At 59.9% G+C, this 5,000-nt stretch overlaps 1 non-coding gene across 1 annotated transcript; it reads left to right on the plus strand.

Moving 5' to 3' along the window:
* The first annotated feature begins 4,470 nt into the window (after positions 1-4,470).
* LOC120432960 lies at positions 4,471-4,618 on the plus strand. The gene has a single exon (XR_005608231.1). It is a non-coding gene; the product is annotated as a 5.8S ribosomal RNA (ribosomal RNA).
* Positions 4,619-5,000: the final 382 nt, after the last annotated feature.

The raw sequence follows: 5,000 nt of genomic DNA on the forward strand, positions 1-5,000 counted from the left end.
CACAACAGCAGCAGCAGGGCCAGTGGAGCAACATGCACCTTTTTCAGCCGTGTAGGAGACAGGAAGATGTGATGGTGGTCCCAGGGGCCCCTGGAAGTGGGGAGATCAGCAATTAGCTAGTGAGGAGGGTGCGTACAGTGGGCGTGGTAAAGTGTTTCTGGTCCGTGTACCAGGGGCATGTGGAAGCTGTCATACCATATGCGGGGCAGTAGAAACTTAGCAAAGTGCTCCTGCGCAGTGTACCAGGGGAGGGGCGGAGAAATGTTGTCGTACCATATGCGTGGAGGAGTATTCGCAAAGTGCTCCTGCGCAGTGTACCAGGGGCATGGAAAAAAGCTGTCGTACCATATGCACGAGTGTGTGTGTGTGTGGCAAAGTGTTTCTGCACAGTGTACCAGCACGTTTGAATTACTTCATGGAGTACCAGGGGCATGAGGATTTTGCCAGTGGTGTTTTGCTTTGTTAGTGGGAGGGCTTAAGTGTGGGTCCCCGGGGCCTGCTGGAGGGCAAGGTCCATGCTGGATACGCAGTGGAGGGTAACTGCAAGAGAAGAAGCTAGTGGTGGACTAGAGCAGGGGAGCATGTGGGTCCCCGGGGCCTCTGAGGAGTGCAAGGTCCATGCTGGATATGCAGTGGAGGTAACTGCAGAAAAAGAAGCTACTGAGGGGACTACAGCAGGGGAGCATGTGGGAGCATGTGGGTCCCCTGCTGGAGGTCAAGGGCCTGCTGGAGGTCAAGGTCCATGCTGGATATGAGTAGCAGCAGGGCCAGTGCAGCAGCACATCTTTTCGACCGTAAAGGAGACAGAGGCCGACTCACTGCCTCGGCCAAATGGAGAGAGAATAGCAGGGCCAGTGCAGCAGCAGCAGCAGCAGCAGCAGCAGCACATCTTTTCGACCGTAAAAGAGACAGGAGGCCGACTCACTGCCTCGGCCAAATGGGAGAGATATATATCAGCAGGGCCAGTGCAGCAGCAGCAGCATCTTTTCGACCGTAAAAGGAGACAGGAGGCCGACTCACTGCCTCGGCCAAATGGAGAGAGTATCAGCAGGGCCAGTGCAGCAGCAGCAGCAGCACATCTTTTCGACCGTAAAGGAGACAGGAGGCCGACTCACTGCCCGGCCAAATGGAGAGAGAATATCAGCAGGGCCAGTGCAGCAGCAGCAGCAGCAGCACCACATCTTTTCGACCGTAAAGGAGACAGGAGGCCGACTCACTGCCTCGGCCAAATGGAGAGAGAGTAGCAGCAGGGCCAGTGCACAAAATGGATCTTTTCCAGCCGCAAGGGAGACAGGAGCAAGGTGTGATGTGGGTCCCCGGGGCCCGCTGGAGGTCAGGAGATCAGCAATTAGCTAGAGGTGGTGAGAGTAGCAGCAGGGCGGTGCAGCAGCAGCAGCACATCTTTTCAACCGTGAAGAGAGGAGGCCGACTCACCCCTCGGCTAAATGGAGACAGGACATCAGCAGGGCCAGTGCAGCAGCAGCACATCTTTTTCAGCCGTAAGGAGACAGGAGGCCGTCTCACCACCTCGGCCAGGGCCGTTTTCTCCCCTCACCGGTTGAGCAGTCTAAGGGTAAGGCCTAGCAAAGGTGCCCTCCGTCATTTATGGGAGGCGGGTGTCTGGCGGCGCAAGTCAGCAGACACCCGGGGGGCGCTGGGGCGGCGCTGGGGCGGCCGGGAGGCGAGGCTGCCACAGCAGCCTCCTCTTCCAACCTACCTGCCTGCCAGCCTTCCCCTCCCACCCGATCGACTGGCAAGCGTGGCCTGCCATCGGAGGGCCACCGCGGGCCCGGCACCGCCGCGGCGGCGCCAGGCGATCCGTTCCTCCGGCCCGCAGGCTCGCCTCTAGCGCCCGGTCGGGGGGTCTAGCGACAGTCGGAAGGGGTGGTGGTTCCCGGACCCGCCCCATCCTCCCAGCGCTTCCCCCAACCAAGCGCGATCGCTCGGTGGCGAGACCGAGGCGCCCGGTCCGTCCGGTGGTCATACCACGGCGGGCCTCGTCACAGAAGGTGGTAAGCAAACCCAGAGTTTGCCCACCCATAAAGCGGCAGGGCCCTGTCCGGCAAGCACGGTTTCTCGAACCCTCACCCGGTCCACATCTGCGTCCGGAAAGCCTCGCCCTGGTCCACAGGGCTCAGTAGCCCAGCGGCGGCGGCGCTCACACAGCGCCGCCGCCTGCCTGAGGGGCTACCTGGTTGATCCTGCCAGTAGCATATGCTTGTCTCAAAGATTAAGCCATGCAGGTCTAAGTACCGTGGCGGTACAGTGAAACTGCGAATGGCTCATTAAATCAGTTATGGTTCCTTTGATCGCTCATCCGTTACTTGGATAACTGTGGCAATTCTAGAGCTAATACATGCAAGCGGCGCTGACCCTCCGGGTATCGTGCATTTATCAGACCCAAAACCCATGCGGGCGTCCTCTCGGGCGCCCGGCGCTGGTGACTCTAGATAACCTCGGGCGATCGCTGGCCCTCCGTGGCGGCGGCGTCTCATTCGAATGTCTGCCCTATCAACTTTCGATGGTACTTTATGTGCCTACCATGGTGACCACGGGTAGCGGGGAATCAGGGTTCGATTCGGAGGGAGCCTGAAAGCGGCTACCACATCCAAGGAAGGCAGCAGGCGCGCAAATTACCCTCCCGACTCGGGAGGTAGTGACGAAAAATAACAATACAGGACTCTTTCGAGGCCCTGTAATTGGAATAGTACACTTTAAATCCTTTAACGAGGATCCATTGGAGGGCAAGTCTGGTGCCAGCAGCAGCGGTAATTCCAGCTCAATAGCGTATCTTAAAGTTGCTGCAGTTAAAAAGCTCGTAGTTGGATCTCGGGATCGAGCTGACGGTCCTTGTGAGGCGGCTACCGTCTGTCCCAGCCCCTGCCTCTCGGCGCCCCCTCGATGCTCTTAGCTGAGTGTCCCTTGAGGTCAGCGTTTACTTCGAGAAAAAATTAGAGTGTTCAAAGCAGGCCCGGTCGCCTGAATACGCAGCTAGGAATAATGGAATAGGACTCGGTTCTATTTTGTGGGTTTTCTCTCTGAACTGGGGCCATGATTAAGAGGGACGGCCGGGGCATTCGTATTGTGCCGCTAGAGGTGAAATTCTTGGACCCGGCGCAAGGCAGATGGCAGCATTGCCAAGAATGTTTTCATTAATCAAGAGCGAAAGTCGGAGGTTGAAGGCGATCAGATACCGTCGTAGTTCCGACCATAAGCGATGCCAACTAGCGATCCGGCGTTATTCCCATGACCCGCCGGGCAGCGTCCGAAACCAAAGTCTTTGGGTTCGGGGAGTATGGTTGCAAAGCTGAAACTTAAAGGAATTGGCGGAAGGGCACCACCAGGAGTGGAGCCTGCGGCAATTGACTCAACACGGAAACCTCACCCGGCCCGGACACGGAAAGGATTGACAGATTGATAGCTCTTTCTCGATTCTGTGGGTGGTGGTGCATGGCCGTTCTTAGTTGGTGGGGCGATTTGTCTGGTTAATTCCGATATGAGCGAGACTCCGACATGCTAACTAGTTACTCGACCCGTGCGGTCGAGTCCAACTTCTTAGAGGGACAAGTGGCGTTCAGCCCACGAGATTGAGCAATAACAGGTCTGTGATGCCCTTAGATGTCCGGGGCTGCAGCGCGCCACACTGAGTGGATCAGCGTGTGTCTACCCCTTCGCCGAGGCGTGGGTAACCCGTTGAACCCCACTCGTGATAGGGATTGGGGATTGCAATTATTTCCCATGAGCGAGGAATTCCCAGTAGCGCGGGTCATAAGCTCGCGTTGATTAAGTCCTGCCCTTTGTACACACCGCCCGTCGCTACTACCGATTGGATGGTTTAGTGAGGTCCTCGGATCGGCCCCGCCTTGTCGGTCGCTGACCCTGGCGGGCGCCGAGAAGGCGATCAAACTTGACTATCTAGAGGAAGTAAAAAAGTCGTAACAAGGTTTCCGTGGGTGAACCTGCGGAAGGATCATTACTGGCTACACGAGCCGCCTGCGGCCGGTGTTCTCCCTCTTGCCGCCGGTCTCCGCCACCGTCACGGTGCGGGTCTCCCAGGTTGTCATTCAGCAGCGTCCCCACGGAGCTCGAGCCTTAGTCTGAGCCTGGTCACCGGCGGACGACCCAGCAGCCCGCCCGCCTCGCCAGCGAGCCCGCTGCCCGACCGGCTCCTCCGAGGGCCGGCGGAGGAGAGTCGGGACTGCGGCTCGTTGGGGCGGGCGCCGGGGTCCCGTCCGGCAACTACGGTCCCGGCCCGCCACGAGAACCTCAACCCAGCGCGGGCTGGCGGTTTCGCCCTGACCGCTGCCAGCGCCTCCGGGTGCCAACTCTCCTCCCTCCTGCGGAGGGAGCACAGAGGTTCAATGTCTCCTCTCCCCTGCCCGGCGGAGGAAGGGCGCCCAGGGGTTTTCCTTTAAACCCCTTATCCGTCTCTGAATGTGGCAACCCACGGTAAAACAAAAAAAAACAATCGACTCTTAGCGGTGGATCACTCGGCTCGTGCGTCGATGAAGAGCGCAGCTAGCTGCGAGAACTAATGTGGTGCAGGACACATTGATCATCGACACTTGAGCGCACCTTGCGGCCCGGGTTCCTCCGGGGCTACGCCTGTCTGGCGTCGCTTTGCAATCAATCGGAGACCTCCGGCGTCTCAGCGGCTGGGGCAGATCGCAGGGGGCGGCCTTGGGCACTGCCTTACGTCCCCAAGCGCAGACCGCCCGGGGTGCCCGGTGCGGCGTGTGGTGCCTGCCTGGGAACCGCACCCTCCTGCCCGTGAGCTCTCCGCCCCTCTGCCACTCCATCCCGACCCGGTCGAGAGAGGGCACCTCCCGTCGAGCCCGCACCAGCGGGCGCGGCTGCCGATGGGCGTTCACCCGTCTCGCGCTGACCCGCGTCGCTCGTGCGCCCAAGGGCCCGGCGGACGAGGATCGCTCAGCGGGTGGCTCGGGGGCCCCCGGGTCGAGAGGGCTGCCGGCCTCTCCGGGCTCGCCGCCACTCGCCCG

Source organism: Oreochromis aureus, linkage group 14 (assembly GCF_013358895.1).
Source record: "Oreochromis aureus strain Israel breed Guangdong linkage group 14, ZZ_aureus, whole genome shotgun sequence".
Taxonomy (NCBI): Eukaryota; Metazoa; Chordata; class Actinopteri; order Cichliformes; family Cichlidae; genus Oreochromis; species Oreochromis aureus.